We start from the raw sequence: 19512 nt of genomic DNA on the forward strand, positions 1-19512 counted from the left end.
CACCATCCAGTGAAAAAGACCCAGAGTCATTAAGACTTACACTACAAAAATAAAAATTACTCATTTAGAAAGAACAATACCAGACAGCAGCTTTTTATATCTGATTTAAAAAAGTAGGAGGAGCAATGGAAATAAAATAAATATACATAAAAAGATTTTTTTTCTTTTAAACTACTATTTAAGGAAACTAGATAAGGACTAGAGTGAAACAGATGTCAAAGGAAAGCAGAAACGATACCGAACCAAGTAAAAATGAAAACACACCCTATCAAAATGTGTGGAATGCAAACAAACAAGCCATGCTCAGAAAAGAGAAATTTACAGCACTCAATACTCATATTAGAAAAGAAGAAAAAAGAAATCTCAGATCAATGACTTCAGAAGCTAGAAAAAGAAGAACAAACAAAACCCTATGATGCAGCAAAGTGGGGGAAAAACATCAGGCTAAAAACCAAAGTAATAACAAAAAAGTGCTCCTAAAATATCAAAGCAATAAAAGCTAGTTCTTTGAGATCAATTATATTTATAAACTTCCAAACAGATCATATAAAAGACATAGAAGAACAAAAACAAAAATGAGAGAAGTGACATCACTACAGAAACTTCAAATACTATAAGATAATAAATACTATAAAGAATATTATAACCACAAATATCACAACTATGTGAATTATACCAATGTTGTTGAAAGATGCAAGAAGAAAGAATTAAAGAACAAGGAACTCTAAGTAATTTGTATTTGTAGTTACAAACTTTCCAAACAAAACAAAACCCTTCAAGAGGTACAGATGTTTTTTACAGCTAGCTTTTCAGAAAAAAAAAAAAAAAGAGAAAAGGAATTTGACACTTAGCTTCAGGAAAGAAAGTCCTTACTATCCTGGTTTACTCTTTATAAAAATCTACTTCTTCCATAAAAACTTAGGAGGTTATTGGGGGCACTTGGGTGGTATAGTTGGTTGGGCATTTACACCTGGTTTTGACTCAGTTGTGATTTCACGGTTGTGGGATCAAGCCCCAGGCCAGGTTCCTTGCTCAACACAGAATCTGCTTAAGATTCTCTCTCCCTCTCCCTTTGCTCTGCCAGCTCATTCTCTCTCTCTCTCTCTCTCTCTCTCTCTCTCTCTAAATTAAGTAAATACATCTTTAACAAACAAACAAAAAATGCAGATACCTTGTACACATGAAACTATTATACTGTATATTAACTGGAATTTGAATAAAAACTTTTAAAACATGCAGGATATACCATCACATACATATAAAATTTTGAGTAAAGTTTTTGGCTACAATTCAGTTTACAGTTTACTTCTCAGTATTTACACAAAAGATAAGTGCAAAATAACTGATTATTTTCTGAAATAACAAAATGAATACACATTATGAAATATTAATGAAGAATATTGCTTGTGTATCATCAGATCATGGGCAGTAAAGGTGAAGGATAGTCTTGTAGTCTTGTAGCAATAATAGGAAATATTCTTAAGTGAATAGTGTCAGCACTTTAATTAATCTCTGAAATTTATAATAGATTCTAGCTTTGAAAAAAACACAAGCTGAAGTATAAAATTAATGCAATTTCACAGGTCGAAGACCTCTAAATGAACATAATAACAAGATAAAATACAGAATTCAAAATGTAATGCTTGCAGAATAAGTGGAGATTAAATTTAAGAGATGCTTTCACCTTTCTCCTTCTCTGATTTTTAAGGCATGTATGTGGTCCAGAGTGTGATTAATAATAATTTCTATTTCAGCCTATTTAGCACATCAGATGGGTATGGGTATCTCACCAAAGGAAATTCACTTTTCAATCCAAGAAGAGGCATCACCGAAGTTCTAATTAAATACTAATGTTGTTATTACAAAATCAAATTACAGAATCTGTGGCCTTTTGTAAAATAACACTTCAGCCAATGTGACTATTATGTATAACAATCTATTTCAATAGCATTTTCTTTGTAAATAAACACATTGTTGTTATTACTGAAAGTGGGACATTTAAAAGTCAAAATTGTTTACCAAAACTCTTTCATCTATAATGAATAGGCTCAGATTATTTTTCTCTAGTCTAAAATACTTAACTCTGCTAAAACAAATGCCTATAGAACATGTTACTGAGCTCCTTTTCTCAACCTCAAGTAAACCTGATACACGAAATAAGCCACAAGAAGAGTCCTGCCCTTAATACAATATTAGAGTTAAAATCATGAAAATAATTCATAGTCAAATAAAAACTACACAATCTGAAATCATACAGAATTTTTGTTTACTTAACCAACTTAAAAAACCACAGCATTTTGATTTCAAAATAAAGGCAAATCTTAGAGAAATTATTTTTATTGTGGTAAGGACACTTAACATGAAATATTTCCTCTTAACAAATGTTTAGAGTGGCTGTATTGTATTCTAACTATCGGCACCATGTTTTACAGCAGATCTCTAGAATTTATTCATTGTGCCTCCCCTTAGCCCCTAATAGCCACCACTCTATTTTTTGCTTTTGTGAGTTTGAATATTTTACAGTGCTTCATCTAAGTGAAAGCACACAATATTTGTCCATCTGTGACTGGTTTATTTCATTTAACAAATTTTGTCTTCTGCCGCTGCTGCTGCTGCTGCTTCTTCTTTCGTTTTCTTCCTTCTTCTTCCTGATTCTTTCTTCCTTCTTCTTCCTGATTCTTTCTTCCTTCTTCTTCCTGATTCTTTCTTTCTTTTTCTTTCTTTCTTTCTTTTTCTTTCTTTCTCTTTTTCTTTCTTTCTCTTTCTTTCTTTCTTTCTTTCTTTTTCTTCTTCTTCTTCCTCTTCTTCTTCTTCTTCTTCTTCTTCTTCTTCTTCTTCTTCTTCCTTCTTCTTCCTTCTTCCTTCTTCTTCTTCCTTCTTCTTCCTTCTTCTTCCTTCTTCCTTCTTCTTCCTGATTCTTTCTTCTTCTTCCTGATTCTTTCTTCTTCTTTCTTCTTCTTCTTCTTCTTCTTCTTCTTCTTCGGGAGCTTGTTTCAGATTCATCAAGTATTTTGCAGATATATATGTTTCCGTTGTAGACTTCTCCTGATATATATTTCTTAACTAATTTATGTAGTGCTTATTTTAGAGTGATTACATTTATATCCACGTTTTCCTGGGCTCTTGGATGCTGTTTGCTCTTCTACCTTCATAAGAATGTCTACAACTCCACTCAGTCTGTCAGTGCCTCTGCTGTCAGTTTCCACTGGGTTCTTGGCCTCTCTCATCTTTTATTTTGGGTATTTTCATCACTTGATTATCTGTATCAGAGAATTTCAGCTATTTGGCTTATAAACCTGGATGTTTCAGCTAAAAAGTGTTTTCATCTCAAAGTAAAAATCCACTCTATACTATGATCTCTCTTCGATCTTGACTCCCCTATGTTCTTAGAGCTTTGGTTATTCTCCTGTACTATCTGGTGTTATTTACTGAGCATCATTCAGAGTTTCCAGTTATGCATTGCATATGGCTTTGTGGGATGCAAACTATTACTACATAGCTTGATGTGGAATTCAAAGAAATATTTAATATATTTATTCACCAAATATTTTTGAATGCTTACTCTTTATTTAGTATATATTTAGTGAGCACATACTAAGTGCCTGTTACTTCTCAAGGTAGTGGGCCTACAACAAGGAGATAAAAAATAACTCTATTCTTGGTTTTCTCCTTTTTAATAGATTTTTAACATTATTTTATTGTCAATTTGCTGTTAATAATCATTGATTTAACATACAAATTCCATCAATATCTCATATTGCATTTATGAAGGTAATTACAGTGAGTTATTTCCAACCTCAAATCTGGTCCCTTATATACATTCCAAAAAATGTATTCTGTAAAAACAATACATTTTTTCAAGATTGTTTTATTGTGAATTTCTCAACTACAAACCTCAAATATGTAAAGGTATGTCTTTTGGGGGGGGGAGTGGGAAGCTTTATTTTTTATTTATTTTTAAAATTTTTACTTATTGATTCATGAGAGACAGGGGGAGAGAGAGAGAGAGAGAGAGGCAGAGACACAGGCAGAGGGAGAAGCAGGCTCCATGCAGCGAGCCCGATGTGGGACTCCAACCTGGGTCTCCAGGATCACCCCCGGGGCCAAAGGCAGGCACTAAACCGCTGAGCCACCCAGGGATCCCCTATTTTTTAATTGTACCTAAAAATTAACAATAATTCTTTTTTAAAGTTTTGATTTTATTTCTAGGTATTTAACATCCAATGTTGTATTAGTTTCCATTGTATATATAGTGATTCAGCACTTAACTTACATACGTTGCTGGTGTTTATCAGAACAAGTGCCCTCCTTACTCCCCATCGTCTATCTTCCCCATCTTCCCACCCACATCCCCTCTGGTCACCATTAATTTGTTCTGTGTAGTTAGAAGTCTGTTTCTTTCAGAAATAACTCTATTCTTATATATATTTTAGTGTGGGAGCATGATCTAAGAAACTATAAACATACATATATAGTAAACATTTTGTAAGGGAAAATAGAAAAGGTAAAAAATAGTCATAAGTGTACTTTTTTTGTTTTCTTTCATTTTAAATCAATCCACATAGAATGCATTAGTAGTTTCAGAAATATAATGAAAAAAATCATTTGGAATTTAAGTGCAAAGACTAGTTGAATTTAAATAAACCATGTATGTTTTATTTTAAAAAAGTATACTTTAAAATAAGATAGTTAAGGGACTGCTCTTGCTGGGGGTTAAGAACAACACCTTAGATGAAGTGAGTCACTTCACTTTATAGGGAAGATATTAGGGAATATTTAGGGAAAGATAATATTATACAGAGAGAAGAGAAAGTGCATAAACCTAAGAGTAGGAGACTGAGTGTTTTCCCAGACAATAGCAAAAAGGCCAATGTGGTGGAAAAGAAACTATTAAGGGTGCTAACAAGAGGATGGGAGCTGGCAAAAGGTTAGAGTGCAGAACATGTATGGATTTAAAAATCATAGTAATAACATGGGGTTTTATTCTAGCTGTAAAAAGTTACTAGACAGTGATACGACATGGCTTAATGTTTCAAAAATATTTCTTTGACTGTTTTGGTGGTAATAGACTGAAAGAGGTAAAAGAAAAAGCATTTCAAAATCATTTATTTTCTACTTTTCTCCTTTTGGGCTCTTGGCAACGCTTACACTGAATCAGGATAATATTTTCTTGGGTGTATTATAAGAAAGATCTCAGAGATTTATATTATTTTTGTGCTCCCTTATTTATAGCATTTTCCCAATGAGAGAAATAGCATGTAAAATGTTAACATAAATAAGAGCATTACGAACAGATAATCATACATTAATCTATGGATTGTATTCGTAAATTTGTGTTTTGAAAATTAGAAACAAAGGATTCGATACAATGTGTCATTAATATGGGAGTGCACAAGATCATTTTTAATACCTGAAGCCACATTTGTGGAGTATTATTAACTATTATGGTAAGAGATTTTCTTTCTTTATCCTAAATTGTTCTACGAGGTTTGTGTTGTTATCATGTCCCTTTTTTGGCAAAGAGGCAGAGATTAGAGAGGGAGAGGGAATATCAAACAGACTCCCCACTGAGCATGGAGCCCAATGTGGGGCTCCGTTTCACTAGGACCCCTGAGATCATGACCTGAGCTGAAACCAGGAGTTGGATGCTTAACTAAATGTACCAACCAGGCACTCCAAAACCCTGAGTTATTTTAAGCAGTGGTTCTTCAAAACATTTAAGCTTCTTAATGTCACTGAAATAAAGTTTTTTTCTCATTAAAAAGTTTTGATTTTTGAAGACTGAACATACATTTGAAAAAAAATATTAAAGTTAAATATTTTCCTGTTTCACATGTCACTTCTTGGAAAAAATAAGCCACCAACTTCCACCAGTGCTCTGTCCTAAGCTGCCCTGCAAGATCCAACTTGCGCCTTAGCAAGTGTCTGCCTGAAGGCATCCATAAGATAAAGATGGAGTGGCTAACGTGAGGCTAAATAATCAGGAGATATGATAAGGCCTTTACTGAAAAGAGAAAAAGGCAGTAACTCCTTTCTCAGGTTCTGCACTTTGCTCAGGAGTGGTACCAGCATAGCTCAGGGGTCAGAAGTCTAACAGGCAGGCCAAGTTGTCCCTCTGCACAAGAATGGGCCAAAGGACCAGACCTCTCCCTGTGAATGTGAGGACAACTTCCTCTCCACTACTGAGGCCGTATTAGCCACCTCACAGGGCACCTGGGTGACTCAGTGATTGAGCATCTGCCTTTGGCTCAGGTCCTGATCTTGGGGTCCTGGGATTGAGTCCTGCTTTGGGCTCCCCACACGAAGCCTGCTTCTCAAAAAATGTATTCTGTAAAAACAATACACTTTTTCAAAAATGCCTCTGTCTCTGCCTCTCTTTCTGTGTCTCTCCTGAATAAATAAATAAAAGCATTAGAAAGTATTAGATAAGACACCTTACTTATATGGACCTCAGAAGAGAAATGAAGATGGGGTTGTCAGAACATTAAAAGAATTAATCTGGGTCACACAACAGAACCTAAGGCACCTAAAGAAACAGACCGGCCCTCCCAGCGCCGCCGCCCCCACCGTGCCGAGCAGCGGGCAGCCGGCGTGGGGCTGCGGGATGGGGACTCAGCGCCACGGCGGCCGCAGTGGCCGCAGCGCACCCGGCCGCCGCCCCCGGGTCGGTCCCGCAGGGGACGCGGGGCGCGGCCAGTCCGCCCCGGAGCCAGGCCCGCGGGCGGCGGCGGAGCTGGGCAGGTGCCTGCGGCTGGAACCCGGCGCCCTCGGGCCGGGCAGCGTCAGGCGGCGGTGCCGGCGGGTGCTCTACTGGGCCCCCGTGGTGTTCATCAGCCTCCTGCTCGGCCGGTCCCACTACGCCTACGCCGTCCAGCTGCGCATAGTGTCCATGGAAAATGTTGGCGAGCAGGTTGTGTGCCTGACTGCTTATCATCTACTTTTTGCAATGTTTGTCTGGTCATATTGGAAAACTATCTTTACATCCCCAATGAATCCTTCAAGAGAATTCCATCTCTCTTATGCAGAAAAAGAATTGTTGGAGAGAGAGCCAAGAGGAGAAGCCCATCAGGAAGTTCTCAGGCGAGCAGCCAAAGATCTTCCCATCTATACCCGGACCGTGTCCGGAGCAATCGATATTGTGACAGATGCCAACTCCTAAAACCAGACCGCTGCCATCATTGTTCCGTCTGTGATAAATGTATTTTGAGGATGGATCATCATTGCCCATGGGTGAACAATTGTGTTGGATTTTCAAATTACAAATTTTTCCTCCTTTTCTTGGCTTATTCTCTGCTGTACTGCCTTTTTATTGCTGCTACAGATTTACAGTATTTTATCAAATTTTGGACAAATGGCCTACCCGATACTCAAGCCAAGTTCCATATTATGTTTTTATTCTTTGCTGCAGCTATGTTTTCTGTCAGCTTGTCTTCTCTGTTTGGCTATCATTGTTGGCTAGTCAGCAAAAATAAATCTACATTAGAGGCATTTAGAAGTCCCGTGTTTCGACATGGAACAGATAAGAATGGATTCAGCTTGGGTTTCAGTAAAAACATGCGACAAGTTTTTGGTGATGAAAAGAAGTACTGGTTGCTACCCATTTTTTCAAGTCTAGGTGATGGCTGCTCCTTTCCAACTTGCCTTGTTAATCAGGATCCTGAACAAGCATCTACTCCTGCAGGATTGAATTCAACATCGAAAAATCCTGAAAACCATCAGTTTCCTGCAAAGCCATTGAGAGAGTCCCAGAGCCATCTTCTCACTGATTCTCAGTCTTGGACAGAAAGCAGCACAAACCCGGGAAAAGGCAAAGCTGGTATGAGCAATCCTGCATTAACCATGGAGAATGAGACTTAACTCTTCAAACAAAATAAATTCATACTTTATGGAAGTATCCATACTGTAGGTGGATGGAAGAGGCTTCCCACAGGAAGGCACCATTGGCCAGTTGTTCCCATTTTCCTTTGGCTGGATATGCAGAATATGAATTGGTTAGTTCTCTCCAAGCTATTGCTTAAAACATAACACATTTTTAAATTCAATATACAGATTGTTTGAACTAACACAAATTCCTCTTACATATTAGAAGTAATTATGGTTTATGAATCAAAGGCAAAAGTATCTTCTATCATAAAAACTTGGAATAAATTCATGGGCTGATTTTCACCCAAATATTTGGGTAGTACAATGTCTATACATAAAAAGTCCATTAATCATCTGAGTTTCTGATTCCGAAAATTGAGACTATTTAAGATATTGAAATTTGAAAGATTTCAAATTACCGTATAATGACACTTTATTTATAAAACCTACTAGTTACCAACGAGTTGGAGGTAGCATTCCCTCTGTTGTGAATCCAGCCCCAGACTGAGTGAACTATAATGACTATGAATTCATTGCAAACTTTAAGTGGCCTACAGTTGAAGATTACCACCATTTTTGCCAGACTTTAATCTAATTCTAGCCTTTGTTCCCTGCTGGGAAAGATGTATGGTCATTGAAGCCTGAGCTCACTGATAAGCAACTAGCTAGCAATTTTTATCATAACTAATACATTAACTACTACTACATCCACAATATATTTTTCATCTCTTCTGATCCTCTTAAATTGGCTGAAAATTATAAAAAATCATTTATGATGTTCTTTTGCCATTCTGGCTTTTTAAAAAATCTCATTTTTTAAAAGTTATTTGTTCTATTGAACATATAGCTAAAATATTGAATTTGTTAATAATTCCTAATGGGCCAATAGATTAATCCTCCATTGGTATCTATATTATTTCTGTGTCCCCTCATTGAAAGTATGACAGTTATACTTTATATTTCTTCAAATACTTAAGATTAAATTATGCAAATCATTAAAAATATACTTTTAGAAATTTAGTTCAATATGAACTAAATGGTGTGCTGTTTGGAAATTGAGTTTAAGGTAAACTAAAGTGGTGTGTTTGTTGATGCCAAATGTTCGGCTTCAGTAAATATACTAGGAAGCTCTTGTGCCTTGTATGCACTATTTGAAAAAAATTTATTCTTTTTTTTTTTTTTTTTTGAGTGGAGTGTAAGTTTTGTAAATGTTAGAGATTAGAATAAGCTGTAAACATTTTTTGGTACTGATTTTGAGAATTTAAAGCAGATTATCTTTTAAAACTTACATAGCTAAGGAACTGGTATTTAATCAAAGAGAAAATGGTATTAAACTTTTCAAAATCTGAGTTAGACAAAAATGCAACACATAATAGACTAGTAGACCAGAGGATAATGGAGTAAAAAAGATCCTTGCAAAACCCATTCTTTCTAAAAATATAAAGTTTTATATTTAAATGAGTTTGTGAAAGAATCAGTATCAGTGAAGTTCATTTTATAGATCATTTGAGTGTAATTCTTTGAGTAATAGGATGGCACTCTTTTTCAGATTTTTTTTTTTTTTTTTAAAGCTAAAGACTTTGATCTGACAATCTGTTTCAGGAAATCTCAGAAGATATGATACATTCTTACTTTTTACTTTTAAAGGATTTTTTGGTCATCATTTTTTATTACCTGAAGTGCCAGGTTGGAACCTATAGCTACTGCTAGAAGTCTTAAGGGCAACAGCATCACATGATGTATTAAGAATTATATGCAGCCAGGTTTTTTTCAAAGCACAGTACTATAGCCATTTTTGTGGATAGGATTCTGTGACATGTTCCTTGTCAAAATAGAAGAAAAAAAGAGAAGTTTTTATTCTTTACCTTGCTAGAGTACTGTTAAGTTTTTCCTTTTGTGTAATTATTGATATACATGAGTCAGTACACATTAGAATCAGATTTAAAAAAATTTTTTTACAAATAAATTTTTTTCCATTAAGTTGTAATGGTTCCCTTTTTGTTTTCATACAGTGAATAATCTTTTAAGGGTTTTGTTTTGTTTTTAATCTAGGTGGTTATAATTTTTAGAGATGATGGCATATCTCATTAGATATGCAGTATAAAGTTTACCGAGTGAATAAAGCATCAAATAGACCTACATTTTGTACATATTTATAAAATGTACCTTAAAAACATTTTAAACATTTTGCTTTAAAAAATTTAATTGTTCAACTCAAACTTATACTTAGACACTTATACTTCAACTATCCTGATCATCCATTTGATTGATGTTTGATTTTTCCTGTTTTTCAAAATTCTACCATATATATAGGTAAAATTTTTAAGATTTTTTTTAAATGTACAAATACTTCATATACTTTTAGTTAACTTTGCCATTATGTAGTGAAAAGAGGGTTTGTATTTTCAAAGATAAACTTATTGCATCTAAATCAATGATGGGACATTCAAGGAAGTGCTTATTCATGAATTCCCTCCTGTTATACCATAATAAAGTCTGGTTGATCACCTTTAAAAAAAAAAAAAAAAAAAAAGAAACAGACCAATTACTAGATGAGAGTAATATGTATCACCATGTTCTCATACATGCATTCACCTCAGTGTGTTTGCTACTTATAAAAATGCTCAGACTAATTACAGAGCAACCAAATACAGAAGTCATTCTTTAAAATCAGAACCTAGGGCACCTGGCTGGCTCAGTCAGTTAAGTGTCTACCTTTGGCTCAGGTTATGGTCTCAGAGTCCTGAGATTGAATCCCATATCAGGCTCCCTGCTCAGGGGATTCTGGTTCTCCTTCTATACCTCCCCCTGCTCATGCTCACTCTCTCTCTTTCTCTCTCTCTTCTCTCTCTCACTAAAATCAGTGAATAAAATCTTTAAAATCAGAACCTAGATCATAATTTAGTACCAAAGAGTAAAAATCATCCCTATGAATATCCCAGAGGAACAAAAAATAAAAATAAAAACAAAATTAAAAAATCATAACAAACCAAAAACACAGTTCATGTAACACTAGGTACAGAGAAAGGAATCAGATAATTTTTTTCCAAAGTAGTTCAAACTGCCAGTTGAGCCCTCACTGGTGTGTAGGGTTAACCAGCAGCTAATACTGACAAACTCTCAGCCAACCCTCACATCAACAACTATTTTCTGAAAGTAATGAAAAATAGAGTGTACATTTGAAAACAGAAAAGAGGCAAGAGAAGCAGGATACAAGCAAGAGAATTTTTCATAGAAAAATCAATCTGAAAGCACAAAAGATTATACAATCAAAAAAGGTAACGGAAAGCCCAAACCACACATTCTGTAGAAAAGTAGAATACAAGGTGAGAAGCTTTACAATTTGTTTGTTTTTTTTGTTTTTGTTTTGATAAAAAAAAAAAAATTGTCTTCCCTGGTTGAAAAGAAAAATCTGGCTCCAGCCAAGAGGAAATGTTCTGAACACAAAGAAAACTCGGATTACCAAAATAATTTGAAACATTTCCAACCTTTAAAAATTGTACTGTAATGACCAATTTGTGTGGAAGCTCGATGTTTCATTTTAATTATAAATATGAGAGGGACAATAGCAGAGGCTTTTGAAGAAGATTTATGATAAAAGGACCAAGCAGTAGCATATGCTTAACATGTGTGTCTCCTCAAAGTATGTGAAACATATTATCATTAAAAATATATGCAACAGAGCATCAAAGAAGTAACACAGGCAAACAGTAAGTTACTTGATTTAATGAATGAGAAAGAAGTTTCTGTATTAACCCAAACATGAAACAGTAAAATGCGGCTTTAAGGACTTAAACACTGGTATCAGACTGGCTAGATTCAAATGGTCACTATGTCACTTACGTGATGTGGGAAAAAAAAAGGGGGGGGGGCAAGATACTCAACCATCTGCATCCATTTCTCCACTGATAAAATAGGTATTTTGATATGTACCTGACAGTGTTGTCCTAAAAATTGCAGAAGAATAATTATTTTAAACATTTAACTTGATTCCTGATAAAGAGCAAATTATAATAAAAACTAGTTGGGATGATAATGATGTCTTTTTTAGTTAAAGATAAAATTTCTGGAATCTCTACTCCTCTTACTATTTAAAATGTAAGTAACATAAATATTAAGTTAGGAAATTCCAAAAAATATTTCCTTTTTGCCTCAGTTTATATATGTTTACCATTGTACACACATATTGTAAGCAATGAGTGTCTTAAATTTAGACAAAGTATCTAGACATTATTGTTTTCTTAATACTTTAGGTATTTCCTATATCAATAAGCAGAAGGCACTTGATAAATCTCTTGAGTGTCAGGAGGAGGAAAAAGAGGAAGGAAGGGAATGGGAAAGAAAGTGAGAGAGGAAAAGTGAGTTGACACTAATCCAAAGTATTTAACATATGGGAAAAAATACAAAACCACAAACAACTGTATCGGCCAGAGTTAGCCCTAAGATTTTATATAAATTCTGAACAGCCTATATTAGCTATTAACATGGATTAAAGCCAGGCAGTTAATTAACAGAGATTATCTTTACTAATACTGTACTGACAAAGCAATACATGAGAAATTTTCTTACCCAGATTTAATACAGAACCTTTCGCAGCCCATTTCATACTTGGTTCTCAGTTATTGCTTCATGAATATAATTTGAATAAAACAATGTGAAACTAGATTCACACACCTAATCTGGAATTAAGTATACAGTGAAGTTCACTGCATTAATTATTGTTTATTGGAACAATCTATGCTAATTACTCCCAAATTCATTATGTAAGAACACAGTAATAGCTCTTTCGGCTTGTAGCGTAAAAGGCAGATGACTCAAATGATAATATTTATCCTATACTGGTGTTTTTCAAACATTTCAGTATGAAATGTTACTTGGGAGCCTTTAAAGCAGCAGCTAAAAGTTGAGAAGCTATATATAAATGATGTGGGAGACCAAAACCTCTGTTAGAACAAGGAATTTAAGGCCAACTTTGACACCTTTGCTCTCTACAAGCTCCAGCAGAATTCTCAAGAATTCAACACACATTGGGAGAAAATGATCAGATGGGAGCTTTAGCCACATTATTTCCATAAATAACAACTCCAAGGAAGTGTGAAGCATCCTTGATATTTCTTTCCTGATGCCTTCTTTTATTTTTGAAGTTATTTTTTGTATGTTTTTATTTCAGACTTGAAGATAGTCAAATATAACCAGGTTAATTTCTTTTTTTTTTTTGTTAACCAGGTTAATTTCTAAAAATGGAATATATATTGTAATTTCAATGGAATAGACTAGAGAAAGCATAAAAAAGATACAATGTGGAGTTTTTCTTTTTTATTCATTTCCCATTGAAGTAAGGCAGATTTTTTTAAAGTGGACAATAGAGAGGGATACTTCTAATCCACAGGACTATGGGACTATTTTGATTTAAAAACTTATAATAGTGAAAGGGAAAATAAGGGAAGGGAGAAGAAATGTGTGGGAAATATCAGAAAGGGAGACAGAACATAAAGACTGCTAACTCTGGGAAACGAACTAGGGGTGGTAGAAGGGGAGGAGGGCGGTGGGTGGGAGTGAATGGGTAACGGGCACTGGGTGTTATTCTGTATGTTAGTAAATTGAACACCAATAAAAAAATAAATTAAAATAAAAAAAATAAAAAAATAAAAATAAAAATAAAAACTTATAAAAGGATTGAGGATCAATTTCAATAGTGACAAATATGTTTGGGTTAAATGCATTCTCCAAATGCTTTCCTTCTCAAAATTATTTGACTGAAGAATCCTGAAAATACTGGAAAACCTTCCATAACAGTAAGGAATCGTACACACTGGGGATAAAGTTCTCTTTGTGAGCAAAAAAAGGTCTTATCAATATTTCACCAACACATCTATTTTTAATAGCACAGGAGACTTTAGATGGTGAGCACTTTTAGCGGCTTAAGTATAAACACTGCCAGGAGACTGTATCAAAGCAAACAGAACTGTAAATTGACAAATTCTTAATATAATTGAAAGGTTAATCGAAGATCAGTAAGAATATTCTGTAAGAGTCAAATTTAATTATCAGATAAGGTTCTGTTTCAAGATGATGACATAAGAAGATCCTGGACTCCCCTCTTCCCATTGATACACTAAATCTACAGCTCATATGAAACAGTTTCCTCAGAAACAAATGTAAAAACTAGCTGAGCAACACCTACGTTTACCAGGTAAACAAGAAAAATGTCTAAGCAGATAAGAGAGGCTGAGACAAAATCACACTATGAGTTCTGCCTCCAATACAGTAACAATCAGAAGATAACTCAAAATTTGAAACTTCTCCCCCAGAAACAGAGTTGAACATCATCACATCAAGAACCTCAACTTTTAGGACTTGCTCCTGACAGATGAGCCCTCAAATATCTAATCTTGAAAACCAGTGGAACTTACATCCCCAAGACCCACAAGGCTACAGCAAAATGAGAAACAATTTTTAAAAGATTCATACTTTCAGACTCACCTGCTCCAAAGACTAGAGCAAAAGGAGCTAATTGATGGGTGCCCAGACTCTATGTGAAAAGGCTTATTTACTTATCTCCAAATGTCAGCCAGAGGGTCAGGCATGTAACTTAACACACATGTCCAGGGCTACTAGGATTCTCTCCAGGAAGAAGGCTGGTGCCTTCTTTGCTCTCTCTGCTTCACAGTATATCCCATCTTTGCACTTCAGTTTGATGCTGTTTCCTGTAAGGGACCTTGTAACCACCTCTGGCAACCTGTCTTTTGTGGCTGCCACCCAAAGGACACCACCAGATTGCCTGGCTCCAGTGGCCAGCAGGGCTTATTCTCCAAGCTCCCATAGAACTATACCCAATGGAGAAGGAATTCTTCAACAACCACCAACCCCCTAGACACAGCAACAGGCAATAGTCTCAACAGCCTAGGCTTTATACAAAAAGAGGCTTATTAGGTTATCTTCACAGCTTTGGCCCAAAGGGCAGGCTTCTATTTAAACATACATCTAAGAGCTGACTGTAATCCTTTCCAGAGATGACAGAGAGCAGGTGGTATTTTCAAACTCCCTCTGGTTACACCATCAGGTGGCAGTGAAAGGGGGCTTTTATGCATATCTGCTACTGATTTTGTGTCTGTCTGTCACCCAGGAGAGCCCCCTCACCCCCTTGATAACCTGGCCCTGGTGGCCAGAGAAACTTGTGTCTCCAGGTCCCACAGGACTGTGGCAATCAGAGAGACAGTCCCTGGCTGACTAACACCACAGGACACTACACAGGCAGAAGACTGCAAACCCACCTAGTCTTTATGCAAAAGAGGCCTATTTGTTGGTTTAAGAACTTTGGCCTGATGGGTAGGCCTCTGGTTTGGCACAGATCTAGGAGCCTTCAAAATTGCTCTCAGAGTATGGAGGCTGATGGATATCATGTTTACATTGAACCACTGCTGTTCTCCATCTGCCTGGTGCTCTGATTTTGTGGGTGCTGTCAGGGAACACTTCTACTGTGCATGATGACTCTGGTGGCCACTGGGGCTTACATTTGTGGTCCTGCAATACTGTATTTGTACACCTTAAAAGCTGCTACCTGAAAGTGTGTCTTTGAACCTGCCTGAATCTAAGTGCTAAGCCCCTCCGCTTGGGTTCACTGACAGGTGTGTAAATGGCTCAACTACTGGAAGCCATTGAAAATAAAATAGAGTGCTTGAAGTGCAAAGGCTGGAGAGACAACTAAGAAATAGGGTAGGGTTGAACAAATGTTTCGTTTCCTACACAAGGGCACTCTTTTGAGATAGGGGAGGTGACTCTTAACTAATACAAAGAAACAGAGAGAGTAACAGAAAAAGAAGAAAGAGAAGAATTTGATCCAAATTTTAGAAAAGAGAAAAAAGGTAAAAATCTCTGATAAGTGATTTACCTGGTAAAGGGTGCAAAGTAATTATAATAAAGATGCTTACTGAACACAGAATAATGAGCATAAAGAGACCCAAAGAGACAGAAATTATAACAAAATACAAACTGAAATCACAGAGCTGAAGAATACAGTAACTGAACTGAAAAATATGCTACGTAGGTTCAAGAGCAGGCCAGACAAAGCAGAACAACAACAAAAGATAATAATAAGTGAGCTTGAAAAAAAGACACTAGAACTCCCTTAATCAGAGCAACGAAAATGTAAAGGAAAAAAGTGAGTAAAGGTTAAGAGACTAATGGGACAACATCAAGCAGACCAGTATTTACATTTGGGGTCTCATAAGGGAAACAGAGAGTAGAAAGGGTAGAAAACTTATTTGAAGAATAATGCCTGAAAAATCCCCTAACCCAGAAAAAGAATCCAGATCCTGTAAGTCAATGGTTCCAAATAAGAAGAACCAAGAGACACATACACCAAGACACACTATAATTTAAAAAGTCAAAAGTGAAAGAAGAGGATCTTAAAAGTGGCAAAAGTAAAACAACCTGTTATGCACAAGAGGCCTCAATAAGAGAACTAGCAAATTTTGCAGCAGAAATTTTGCAGGCCAAAAAGGATTGGAATATATGCACAGTGCAGAAAGAATATACGCACAGTACAGAAAGCAATCAGAGAGACAGTCCTTCACTGAGTTATACCACAAAATTCTAACAAATTTGATAATCTAGAAGGAAAGGATAGATTCCTAGAAACATACAACTACCAAGACTGAACCATCAAGAGATGCAAATATCTAAACAGATCAAGTCCTAGTAAAGAGACAGAATCAGTAATTAAAAATCTCCCCAAAACAAAGGTGTAGGACCAGGTGGCTTCAATAGTGAAGCCTGCCAAACAGTAAAGAAGAATTAGTACCAATCCTTTTTAATCTCTTTAAAAAGTACAAATGCAAGGAACATTATCAAACTCATTTTATGAGGCTAGCATTACCCTGATACCAAAACAGCTAGGTAACCACAAGAAAAGAGCCTTATAGGCAAATATCCCTGGTAAAGATAGATGCAAAATCCTCAACAAAAAATTAGCAAATAGAATTCAACAATCATTAAAAGGATCATAAACCATGATCAAGTGAGGTTTATTCTAGGAACAGAAAGATGATTAAACATTTGTTAACTAATGTGATATGCCACATTAACAAAATGAAAGACAAGTATTTTGGGATCATTTCAAGAGATACAGGTAAAAGCATTTGGCCAAAGTCAATACCCCTTTAAGATTATTAAACACTCTCAATTAAGTATATATAAATGAATCATGCATGGCTCATATATATGCCAAGCCCCCTTACACACACACACACACACACACACACACACACACACACAATTATACTGAAAGGTGAAAAGCCAAAAGCTTTCCTTCTATGATCAGGAACAAGACAAGAATGCTCACTCTCATCACTTTTATTCAACATAGTATTGGAAATCTAGTCAAAATAATCAAGCAAGAAAAAGGAATGAAAGTCATTCAAACTGGAAAGGAAGAGGGACACCTGGGTGGCTCCAGAGGTTAAGCATCTGATTCATCTCAGGTCATGATCTCAGGGTCCTGGGATTGAGCCCTGCATCGAGCTCCCAACTCAGTGGGCACTCGGATTGTCCTTCTCCTTCTTCCCCTCTCCCTGCTTATGCTCCCTCTCTTTCTAATAAATTAATAAAATCTTTTTAAAAATTGGAAAGTAAAAGTAAAACTGTCACTATTTGAATATGAAATGGTATTGTATAGAAAACCCTAAAGACTCCACTAAAATTATTAGATTTCATATATGAATTCAGTCAAGTTGCAGGATACAAAATCAATATACAAAAACTAGTTTTTACAAATGAATAATGATATTCAGAAAGAGAAATTAATAATCTGATTTATAAGTGCATCAAAAATAATGCCTAGGAGTACATTTAACCAAAGAGGTAAAAGACCTATATACTGAAAACTACAAAACACTGATGATGTGGAAAAAAGATATGTATTCTGGGCTGGAATATAGATGTATGTGGCCACTATGAAAAACAGTACAAAGATTCCTCAAAAAATTAAAAATAGAGTGTAATCCAGTAATGCCACATCTGGGTATTTATCTGAAGATAACAAAAACACAAACCTGAGAAGTTATATGTTCCCTATGCTCACTAGAGCACTTTTTGCAATCACCTATATATGGAAACAATCTATATATATGCACTGATGGATCAATGTGTAAAGAAATTGTGGTATTTATTTACAGTGGAATACTTACTATTCATTCCTAAGAGAAAATAATAAAATCTTGCCATTTCCAACAATCTGAATGGACCTTGAAGGCATTATGCTAAGTGAAATACATCAGACAAAGACAAAAGTGTTTGATCTCATTTGTGTGTGGAACCTAAAAACAAACAAACAAGGAAACCAACAAAAACCTTAAGTTTAGATACAAAAAAAAAAAAACAGATGGGTGGTGCTCAAGACAAAGGCTGAGTGGTGGGTGATCTGAGTGAAGGGATTTAAAAGATACAAACTTCCAATTATAAAATAAGTAAGTAATGGGTATATAATATATAGCATAGTGATTATAGTTATCAATTCTGTACTGCATAGTTGAATATTTCTAAGAGATATCTTAAAAGTTCTGAATGTAAGAAAATAGATTTTGTAATTACGTAAGGTAAAGAATGTTAACTAGACTTACTGTTTTTTAATATATATAAATAATTATGTTGTATACCTGAAACGAATGTAATATTTTATGTCCATTATATCTCATTTAAAAATTAATATATATACATCATGTTTTGGTATTCTACTGGGTCTTTGTGTAACTGGTTATGTGTTTTATAGAAATGTCTTTATGGGGTATGCACCATTTTAAGAACACTTCTGAGATATGATTATATCCACAATTTCTTTAACACTCATCACCATTCTATTATTACATTTTATATTTATAATCTTAATTTTTAAGCAAGTTTTCACACCTTGTGTTCCTTCAAATTATGTAGCTTTCAGGTTATTTACATAGTTGTGTATTATAATAAATGAAGTTGTATCATATTCATAATTTACTGTCAATTTCATAGTGCAGATCTGTTATTACCACTGTAGAAAAAAATGTTCTTTAAATTGATGCTGAACAAAATTACTAAAAATAAAAATACTGAAAAATTATATGTGGCAATCACTTTATGTTACTTTATTTCAGCATGTCTGAAAAACAAAATATGTCTTCAATTTCCTGTGTGATGTGTAGTTATGTCAGTTTACCTAGTAGGTTCAGGGGCTTTGAAATATTCTATCCAAGACTTTCAGTTTCAAAACTTTTTTTCTTTGTGTAAAGATTTTATTATTACAAATCATGTGTTGTATATCCTTAGTTTTACCTTTACTTTCCTTTTAAGGCACACAATATATTCAGTCCTGTAAGGGAGAAAGGGTAGAGAGACAAGTTTATATTGATTATAAGCTGGCTCTAATTACAGAAACAAAGAGAAGAAAACAAGCAAGGAAGAAACAAAAAGAGGGGCATCTCTGATTTAATGAAATTTGGCCTTTTGTTTTGGACACCCCTAATTTGAAAGCACTGACACATTACAATGGGTAACTAAAAAACACTTTAGCTTAGTTTTAATATATACTCATTTTTATGAAGAAATAGGACATTTTTGTTTTCCTTTTTATGTAAATTTAAAAAATGGTTATAAAATGTCACTGCCTTCGCCATC

At 35.1% G+C, this 19512-nt stretch overlaps 1 protein-coding gene and 1 pseudogene across 9 annotated transcripts in view; both read left to right on the forward strand.

Annotated features, from left to right (window-relative positions):
- Nucleotides 1-19512, forward strand: part of LOC144321967 (uncharacterized) — a 381290-nt gene that overhangs the window by 320791 nt on the left and 40987 nt on the right. The gene's annotated exons all lie outside the window — the stretch shown is intronic.
- On the forward strand, nucleotides 6786-7891 carry LOC144321964 (palmitoyltransferase ZDHHC2 pseudogene; annotated as a pseudogene).

The sequence above is a fragment of the Canis aureus genome, chromosome 10 (genome assembly GCF_053574225.1).
Source record: "Canis aureus isolate CA01 chromosome 10, VMU_Caureus_v.1.0, whole genome shotgun sequence".
Lineage (NCBI taxonomy): Eukaryota > Metazoa > Chordata > Mammalia > Carnivora > Canidae > Canis > Canis aureus.